Here is a 10,711-nt window from a genome sequence, read left to right on the forward strand (position 1 = left end):
TTGTTTAAATGCACTGCCTACACGTGTGCACTGTTTCCCAGGAGAGCTGGAAGGGGCTGCATCACGGCAAACACATTTGGAAAGAACCGGGAGCAGGAGTGCTGCCAACCAGGGCCCCCTGAGGCCTGGGGAGATCTTCTTACCCTGTGTTTGCATGGACCACGTGGGTTCATTCCTCCCTCACCCAGAGATGGGGGGGGTAGTTTGAGAGACAATGGTCATTTCAACCTCAGGCTTCCTGCAGAGGGTCAGCGACTTCATCATTGTTCCTCTGCAAATTAATAGAGTGGCCCACCCTGGTCACTATAGCAACCGCCCCTCCCCGCTGGGGGGGCTTTTGTCATCCATTCAGTGAAAGAAACAGAAGAGGTGTTCTTCTGTTTCTCCAGACAAAGAGGTGGAGGAAAGAAATTACTGGAAGCACGGCACCTCGGAACAGGTCTTTGTTTCCAAGAGAACAGTTCAATTGGCTGATGAGAGACCCAGAAACCACAGCAGAAAAGGACGGCTATTAATTAAGGAGTGTTCCAGAAGTCGCCCTGGCCATGGTGAAGGGGCACGCTTTTGCAGATCCCACACACGGCTCCTGGCACCGCAACTAACCCAGAGCCCTCCCGAAATTTCAAAGCCAATGAGGTTTTATTTCTCTCCTACTCTCCCACTCTTTTGAGTTTGCCTTCAATATTCCCCACCTCAAATCGCCTTTACCAGGTTCCCACCTCTGTGAGAGGCGCTGCGCAGAGTGGGTACAGCTCAAAAGCAGGAAATCCAGGAGCCCCAAACCACTGGCTGCCTTGAGGGGTTCATGGAGGCTCCTGTACACAAGCGGGATGGTAAAAGAGCTTCGCCCCTTTGTAACAACACTCTGGGACCTGGCTGCAAAGAGAAGCTTCTGCTCCTGGCTTCTGGGGGTTCCTGAAAGGCTGCCCACCAAGCTCTGGGGTACCTGGGACCCCTGGGGTGCTCAAGTTCTGAATGGTCCGCTGGCTAGACATGCATCAGGAACCCCTGCAGCATCCTGCTGGGCACCGTCCCCAGCCCCATCAGACAGGTCCCTGGGTGGCCTCTTTTGGATTCTCTCTGGTCCACAAGGAACATCCCACCTCCTTGCTGGGGCTGACAAGCCTGGGCTTGAGGGCCACCCTCCCATTCCCCTAACCCCCTCCAGCTCTACCATCTGAACAGCCAAGCCCATTTCCCCGCCGTGATGTCTCCCTCGTCCCCACTCATGTGAGATTCTTCAGGCTGGGCCAGTGTTTGTCCTTTGCATCTCTCAACTGTAGGGGACTCATTTCAAGGCTCTCTTGGGGTCCCCTGACTTCTCATCACGCCTGGGGTTGGAAGGATTTACTCCCACCCTTCCACCAACAGCGGTGGGTGAGCCTCCCAGCAGAATATCTGCTCATGTCCCCACGATGCCCGGTCTGCCCCCCTTGCCTTGTGCTCTGGCTCACACTTTCCCTTCTAATATTCTGGAGAGAGTGGGGAGCGGGTAGAAGAGCCAAGGGACAGACTCTCCTTCACCCCCTGATGCAGTAAATTCTGCATGTGGCCAGGGTGGGGATCACGACGTCTGTGGCACTCCAGTAGCCTCTGGAGCCCTGAGCCACCAAGGAAGAGCTGCCATGCTGCAGAAACCACGTGGGGAGACACACAAAGATAGGGAGGCCCAGGAGCCGTGGCAGCTGCCTGAGCGGTTGGGTGCTGCCAGCCCAGGCTCCAGACATGCAAGAGTGGGCAAGTCTTCAAGATGCTTCCAGCCCCAGCCACCATCTGACAGCAACTGTAGGAAAGATTCCAGTAAGAGCCACGTAGCTGCGTCCAGTCAACCCCCAGGACTGTGAGCAACAATGCTAAGTATGGTTGTTGTTTTAAGCTGCTACGTTTGGGGTGATTTGCTGCTAGGCAGCGACAGATACCTAGAAGAGAGAAGCACAAAGGAACTGGTGCTAGGCTGTCCTAACATCCACTGGCGTCCCCTGCATCTTCCTGTAGAGCGTGGTCAGCAGAATGTGGCCCACAGGCCAAACTGGCCCACTACCTTGTTTTGTAAATAAAGTTTTATTGGGACACATTCATTTACATTTGTCTATGACTGCTTTCTCCTTAAAATGGTAGAGTTGAGTAGCTGTAACAGAGACCAGGCAGCCCATAGTCTAAAACATTTACTCTGTGGTCCTTTACAGAAGAACTTTGCCAACCTCTGGGGTGGAAAATTAGATTTCCCTGCTTTTTGAACTCAGGGATGTCCAGGTGACCTGTTCCAACCAATGAAATGTGAGCAGAGTGATTGAGTCATTTTGGGCTGGAAGCTTTGAGAACCAGCTCATGCTCTGTGCCTGGCTTTCTTCTTCTTAGAGGAAAGCCTCCAGGAGTCTAGGTAGAGGCGGCTCCTTCAGCCTGGGTACCGGAGTGAAGATAATGTGTACCGGTTTCCTGTAACTGCTGTAACAATGAACCACAAACTGAACACAACAGAAAAGGAGTCTCTCATGGTCCTGGAGACGAGAGGTCAGAAATCATGGTGTCACAGGGCCGTGCTCCCTCTGAATCCTCTAGAGGAGAGTCTGTACTTGGCCCCCTCTGGCCTCCGGTGGCCCTGAGTGTTTTCTTGACTTGTGGCGACATCACTCCAACCTCTGCCTCCATCGCCCCTGTAGGCGGGGCTGTAGCTGGCCCACGATGGACAGGAGCCCCTGCGCCGCGGGGTGTTTGCCTCTGTACCGTGGCACCACGCAGCCTGTGCTGACTGATGCCAGGTGTTAGGCAAGACCAGGGAGAGGTGACCAAGAGCCTCAAAGCATGGAAGGCAGGCGTGGCCAGTGACCAGGCTGACTCGGACAGCAATGGGAGGCTGAGCAGTGGTGCCTTTAGAAAGCTTTGCTCTGTAACATCTGAAACGATTTAGCTGTCTTCCACCTGTGTTCTTTTATTTATTTATTTTCTCCAAGTGCATCAGTTACAATGTAAAGAATTGAAAGTAAGCTGTAGGCTGGGGCTCTCTGGGACAAAGCAGACACCTTCTGACATGGTTTGGGGATGTGGACCCCCCTCTCCTCGTTCTCGCCCAAACAGAAACTCCTCCTCCTGGCGGTGCTAGCTCTGACCCGCAGTCTGCTGCCAGCCTGTCTCATCTTCGCTTGGGACTTGGTGGGACACCAAAAATACTGCTCCAGGAAGACTGCAAACCTGTCTGAATTTACATATAGATTTCCCAGGGCAGGTAGGTTCCAACTTTTTCCTGATGAGGGGAGTTTATTCTCCATTTTCTGATTACCCAGAGGTTGGGGTGATGGTGCTAGAGCAGCTTTCTGGATTCGGGTTGGAATTTAACAGCGAAAGTTGGTGATCTTGGAGTGGGGTGGCTGGTCACATGCACTGACTGGGGATTCCTTTACTGAAGTCTGTGCCGCAGAGTCAAAACATTCCTTGGAAGGAGCAGGGAAGGAAACAAACCTCCAGTTCCCTCCCTTCTGTGTTCCAGTATCACCGCCTGTAAGACGAGCTCCCTCTACCCCACCTCCCGCCAGTGTCTGTCTTACCTCTCCCCTCCTCCAGCTAATTCTGCATCCGTCTTCTGAAGCTGGCCTGCTCAGCTTAATGAACCACACTCATTTGCCCCCAGATGAATGTGTCCCATTAGCTGCCTGTTTAACAACCGTATTTCTTCCTCCCGATAGGGGCTCAGTATCTCTCCCATGAAATATGGCTTGAAGAGCCCCATCCCAGATTTGAAGTTCCGAGCAATTACTCAGCAGTGATTTTGGAGCTGTGGCAGCCTGGCGACGCTGCCTCTCCTGTCTCCTCTGCTTGCCTGGAGAAGGGAAGCAAGCAGGCTTCTATCTTACGAGAGATTGATGCCTCCTCCCCAGCGGGCTTTTTTTTTTTCCTTTTTGGCTCTCTGTGAAGCTCTCCATCCAGTGTCCTCTTTCCGTCGTCAATTTTAGAGTCATGGGTCTCAGTGTGCTCCTCAGGGGCTGAGATGACCTGCAGGCTGGACCTCTGCTGGAGGGAGGAGGCTCGCCTGGCCTGACCGTGGTGCTGACCGTGGCGCTGACCTCTAGCAACCAAGGTGTTGGTTCCCATGAGGTCGTGCTACTGCTGAAAAGAGAGACTAGAGTCAGACACAGGATGTCTGCTCTTTGCAGGGGTCTCTCAGATCACCGCACCTGAGCTGTCTACTTAAGAAGGCCTTCTCTGACCCCACATCTAGCCTTGTAGGGACAAGCCCTGAGGTCACTCAGGTCGTACGCTCCACCATCACCATTTATCCTCCTCTCCCTTGCTGGCTCTGGTCCCTCCCTCCCTGCTCCTCTATCTAAAGGGCCTTTTGAAACATGTCTGTGTTTATGTTACACCCAGGAGGAGGGCAGGTGAATGGCAGAAGAGAGGGGCTTCCGGCAACGTGGCTGACCAAGCCAGCGGGGGCTTTCCTCTCCTCTCTTCCAGCACCTGGACGAGCAGAGCAGAATGTAATGCCGCTCCCAAAAGGTTTTTAAAATGAGTGTCCACATTCAAAAGAAGGAGGGACAAACAGAAAAGTTAAAGGCTGAGGCAGGAGAGCAGAGGCTGACTCGAGCACTCCCATAATTAACAGCAATATTAATAATGATGATGATGAATCAAGGGGGTTAAAAACAAAGTGAAACTAAAATGCTAGCTGAGAATAACATGCAAGATAGGAGGGAAATTAGGGAAGAGACATGGTAAGACAGTAGGTGCAAATCCAAGTACACCCACAACTACAATAACGGTAAATGCGTTACACTTGCCCATTAACTGACTCAGACTAACTGGACGAAAAAAAATCCAGACTAGCTGGATTGGATGAAAAAAATCTACCTACACAAAACATTTTAAGATACAACTGACCCCAAACAACACAGAAAGATTGAAAACAAAGGCTGAAATATATATATATATATACAAAAGAAAGCTGGTGCAGCAGTATTACTGCCAGCCAAAGGAGTCATTAAGGCAAAAAGCAAGTCTTTACTCAATAATAAAAGAAATAATTATTGTTACCAGGCGGGTAGGAAGGAGGGAGGGATAAATTGGGGAGTTTGGGATTGGCAGATACAAACTACTATATACAGAATCACTAAACAACAAGGTCCTGCTGTACAGCACAGGGAACTATGTCCAATGGCCTGTAGTAACCTGTAATGAAAAAGAACATGCATGTGTATAACTGAATCACTATGCTGTACCATATATATTTTTTAAATTAGTTTTTTAATTTTTTAATGTTTTGTAATTAGGTTATTTACTTATTTATTTATTTTTAGTGGAGGTCCCGGGGATTGAACCCAGGACCTTGTGCATGCTAGGCACATGCTCTACCACTGAGCTCCCACGTACCATATTTTAATATTAAAAAACTGAAATAGTTCTTCAAGAAAATATGCCAATCCTGAGCCTGCATGCATCTAAGTATTTAGTGTCAAATAGAGAAAGGAAAACTGCAGGAGAAAGCAGTCATTCACAATCACAGTGGAAAATTTTAACAAATCTGTTTCAGAAAATCATAGCTTAATTGTAAGACTATAGAAGACTTGCACGGCATGATCTAGACATACAGAGGAAATAAACATTCTTTTCAAATGCATCTGACACTTCACAAATTTAATCAGATATTAGTCTCCAAAGGAAGTTTCAACAAATACCAGAGAATTGATATCCTCTCAATCACTTCCTGACACTAAATAAAGACATGAGAAATCACAAATGTTTAGAAACTGAAAAGCATATCTCTAAATAATACAAAAGATAAAGCATAATAAAAATATCAACTATTTAGGACGGAACAGCAGCGAAAGGACTACATTCCCAAACACGGGAGATGGCTAAAGCCGTAATGAACAATTTAAAAACCTCATTAACGAGTAACAGTGAACATTAAGTAAGCATTCAACACAAGAAATTAGAAAAAAATACCAGAGAAATTTGGAAAAGAATGGGAGGTAGGAAATAATAAAGTACAGAAATTAGTGGAACCAAATGTACAAAAGAAATAATTAACAAATGCAAAGTTGGTTTTTCAAGAAGACAAAGTAGGTAAACATTTGGAAGTAAAGATCATGAAAAAAAGGGAAATCACAAGTGAATATTATCAGGAACGCAAAGGAAGACATAACCAGACAGTAGATGTCTTTAGAAAAATAGCGCATTAGGGACGACTTTATGTGAAAACGTTTAAAAACAGATGAAATAGACACATGCATAGAAAAAAGTAGAAATGATCAAAACTATCTCAAAAAGTAACAGAAAACCTGTAAGCATTAAGGACATTAAACTAGTAGTCAGAAATCTGTTTGCAAAAAAAAAAAAAAACACCCCCCCAAACCAGACCGATTCACCTTGCCTTGGCCTCCTGCTCCCTTACCAGCTTCCTCTCTCCATCTTCCTCCCCCTTCCCCTAGACCGCCCCCGACTCAGAGGGGGGAGTCCTCCCAGGGGGCAGTCCTCCCAGGGGGCATGCTTTTCCAATACAAGCCAATCCATCCACGGTCCACAACCCCAACCACCTTCCTTATCAGGCTCCCACACTCTGCCCCAGAGCCAGCTGAAATCACTCATAGTAGCCAATCCTAAGCCTGCTCACCCTGCCTCACCCCTTCCTCTCCATGAAAAGCCACAGCAAAGGCTCTCACCCGGAGTTCCCTCCTCCCCCTCCGCCTCCTGACTCACCCGGTGTAAGTTTTGCACTTGTAAGTTCTGTGCAGTAAAAGCAGGACAAGTTTTACCAAACCTTGAAGGAGCACATAGCCCTTATCAGATACAAACCGTTCCACAGGAATTTCTTGGGATGGGGGCAGGAGGAGGGGCTCCCCAACTCCTTTTGTAAGGGGAGCAGAACTCTGATGCCAAAAGCAGGCAAGAACAGCACCTACAAGAAAAATAGGAACGCAAACAAAAAAAAGAAAGAAAAATAGGAACACAGATGAACAAATCCTATATCAAAATTAGCAAACCAAATTCAGCCATCTATATATATAAATACTTTATCATGAGCACAGAGTCTTAAACTCAGGAATATAAAGAGAGTTTAACACTAAAATATCTGTTAAAGTCATTCACCACATTAAAAGATTAAAGGAGAAAGTCCATATATATAATCATCTTATTAGATGCAGGAAAGCATTCAATAAAATGTAATATCCACTCATGATTTTTTAAAGAAAATTCTCAGCAAACAGAATAAATGGAAATTTTCTTAAACCAATAAGAAACTACAAAGAAAATCACACTTAATGATACATTAGAATTTTTTTCTTTAAAGCCCAGAACAAGATAAGGACACCTCCTCCATCATTTTGATTCAGTATTTTTATCAGGATCTTCAGCCAGGTTAATTAAAATAAGAAAAAATATGACTTAAGATAAATATTTGCCTGCACTTAATTGATATCCATGCAAATGGATGGTGACTTAAGCAAAATGGGTATTTCTGCCTCGTGTGAATACCTGGAGGTGGTCCAGGGCTGATCTTTGTGGTTCTTGAGGTTGTCCAGGAACCCAGACGCCATATATCTTGTTTTACCGTCCCGTGGTCCACCACACCTGCCACCACATCCACATGGGAGAGTCCAACAGTTGCCAAGACAATTTTGAAGAAGATGGGTAAGAGATTTGCCCTTTCAGGTGTAAACACTATAAAGTGACGCGTAGTGATAAAGCAGTATGGCTTGGGTCTAAGACAAGTAGACCATGGAGGTAGAGCAGGGAGACCAGAAGCAGATGATCAGATGTGGAAGCCTGGCAAAGACAGAAGTATCTGTACAAATCGGTGGTGGGACGATTGAGCCGTGCAATCAGTGGTATCAGCATACCTGGCTCTCCGTAAAGGAAAACGTAAAATCCGCATTTACATTATACCATGCATGAAAGTCAATTCCTGATGAATTACAGGCTTGCATATGAAAAAGAAAACTTTAAGGAGAAAATATAGAACGTTTAAAATACATTTTTATTGAAGTACAGTCAGTTTACAATGTTGTGTCAATTTCTGGTGTCCAGCACAGTGCTTCAGTCATAGAGGAACACACATATATTTGTTTTCATATTCTCTTTCCCCATAAGTTACTAAGAGATATTGAATATAGCTCCCTGTGCTATAGAACATTTTTTTTAAGACAGAGACGGGCTTCTTAAGATCCAAAAAGCACAAATTACATAGAATAAGATAATTACATTTGACTACAGTAAAAATTAAAGCTTCTAAACTAAAAAGACAATGTAACAATGTAAATAAAACCAAATTCCACTCTGGGAGATGTTTTAAAATCACCATATTGCTCAGCAAACACTGGATGGATGGATGGATGGGTGGATGAGTGGGTGAAACAGAGGCTTTGTTTAATTCTTCTGCCTATTCTGGAAATGGGCAAGAAGCCTGAGTGTTACTGTTTTAAAATAAAGTGTATTCGAATGAACTTATTTACAAAACAGAAACAGACTCACAGACATAGAAAACAAACTTTCGGTAAGTAACAGGGTTGGGGGAGGGATAAATTAGGAGTTCGGAATTTGCAGATACTGACTACTCTATATAAAATAGATAAACAACAGCCATACTGTAGAGCATGGGGAACTATATTCAATATCTTGTAATAACCTACATTGAAAAAGAATATGAAAAGAATATATATATATAACTGAATCACTATGCTGTACACCAGAAACTAACGCAACATTGTAAATTGATTATACTTCAATTTAAAAAATAATATTAATAAATAAATGTAGCATATTAATAGAAAATGTGAGGTATATAGTAAGGACAACAGATCAGGAGATGACAGCCACTGAAAACATAGTTAATTACTCACAGTTCCCAAGCGAGGGGGTGCACACCGTTCCTCCGGACCATGTGGGGAAGCAACGGGTGAGTCAGGAGGCGGAGGGGGAGGAGGGAACTCCGGGTGAGAGCCTTTGCTGTGGCTTTTCATGGAGAGGAAGGGGTGAGGCAGGGTGAGCAGGCTTAGGATTGGCTACTATGAGTGATTTCAGCTGGCTCTGGGGCAGAGTGTGGGAGCCTGATAAGGAAGGTGGTTGGGGTTGTGGACCGTGGATGGATTGGCTTGTATTGGAAAAGCATGCCCCCTGGGAGGACTGCCCCCTGGGAGGACTCCCCCCTCTGAGTCGGGGGCGGTCTGGGGGAAGGGGGAGGAAGATGGAGAGAGGAAGCTGGTAAGGGAGCAGGAGGCCAAGGCAAGGTGAATCGGTCGTCCAGAACAAGGTGGGTCCAGCACGTGCAACTCGAGACTTCGAATTCACAGAAACTAGAGACATGCTTCGCGCAGTTACACACCCGTAGCTGCTCCCGCCCCCTAATCTTCTTTATTACCCTGCTCTGAATTCCCTTTCCTGCTGAACAGCTGCTCAGTCTGGAGCTTCAGGAGGCAAGGATGAAATTAAAGTGCCAAAACCAAGAATATATTCTTGTGTGCGCCTTATCGTTGGCACCCGGCACACAGGGCCCAGCAGAATGCCGCTTTATCACCGTCACCTGCTTGTTCTGAAGGAAGAATGACCCTCCCCATCTGCGGAGGGGAGGGACACGCAGCTGCCCCTTTGGGGACAGGCCCCTTTGTTCCGATCTGTTCCATCTCCTGTCCACACACCTCACACACCCAGCCCAGGTTGCTCCCCAAATGTTTTTCTGCCCAGCTCCTACAGGAATGAGGACGCAGTTCATTCACATGCAGGAAAATCTACCCCAGACAAATCTCCTAGTAGCGATTTCCAGATCCTGAAAATGCCAACCCGGCTGTTAAGTTCTCCCCCTGGAGTGAAGCTCAGAAGCAGATACTCTCCTGGCGCATGACATGCAGCTGCCCTGCCCCGCCAGACCAGCTAGCGGGTTTGTGCCACCTGCCAGCAGCTGCGGGGAGAGGCGCTGAACTGCAGCCTGAAGTGGGCTCTTCTCAGGCCCCGAGTTGGGGGAGAGGGCTGGCTTGGAGCCCACCCAACCCATCTCTGCAGGTCACTCTGCTGCTTAGAAACCGTATCCATCCGACCATACTTATAGGTCCATCTTACAGGGCAGGCCCTTCCTGGGAACCCAGGTATAAATAAAACACACTGAGAGGGTGATGTGTCTGCGGCCCAGGAGAGACCAGTGAGAAAGCAGAAAGCAGACAGTTCCAATGTGAGAGGAAGCAGGTCCAGCTACATAACTTCTGACCCCAAACTTCGTGCAAAATAAAAATGTGAGGCCCCTTGTTCAAAAATTAAGTTCGGGGGGAGGGTACAGCTCAGTGGTAGAGTGAGTGCCTAACATGCATAAGGTCCTGGGTTCAATCCCCAGTAACTTCATTAAAGACAAACAAATAAAACCTAATTATCTCCCCCCCTAAAAAATTATTAAGTTCAATAGCTTGTAATAACATATAATGAAAAAGAATAAATAAATATGTATTACTGAATCACTACGCTGTCTATCAGAAACTAACACAACATTGGGGGGTGGGTATAGCTCAGTGGCAGGGCTCATATTTAGCATGCACGAGGTCCTGGGTTCAATCCACAGCACCTCCATCTAGATAAATAAATAAATAGATAAATAGGAAGTTTCCCATGTATTAAAAAAAGGAAACTAATACAACATTGTAAATTGGTTATAATTCAATCAAAAATTTAAAAAGTATATAGTAAGGATTTCAAGTTGGCAACAGTAGAGCATTTCACCCAGCACAGGGCCCTCCCA

The 10,711-nt window shown here is 46.5% G+C and overlaps 1 long non-coding RNA gene across 2 annotated transcripts; it reads right to left on the bottom strand.

Moving 5' to 3' along the window:
• Nucleotides 1–1,576: 1,576 nt before the first annotated feature.
• Nucleotides 1,577–9,028, bottom strand: LOC141573665 (uncharacterized). Of its 2 annotated transcripts, XR_012499666.1 has the most exons (4): nt 8,832–9,028; nt 7,468–7,563; nt 6,787–6,889; nt 1,577–5,160 (listed from the first exon to the last, which is right to left on the bottom strand). It is a non-coding gene; the product is annotated as an uncharacterized LOC141573665 (long non-coding RNA). The 2 variants fall into 2 exon arrangements; XR_012499665.1 differs by having other exon boundaries at nt 1,577–6,889; nt 8,832–9,021.
• Nucleotides 9,029–10,711: the final 1,683 nt, after the last annotated feature.

The sequence above is a fragment of the Camelus bactrianus genome, chromosome 16, assembly GCF_048773025.1.
Source record: "Camelus bactrianus isolate YW-2024 breed Bactrian camel chromosome 16, ASM4877302v1, whole genome shotgun sequence".
NCBI lineage: Eukaryota > Metazoa > Chordata > Mammalia > Artiodactyla > Camelidae > Camelus > Camelus bactrianus.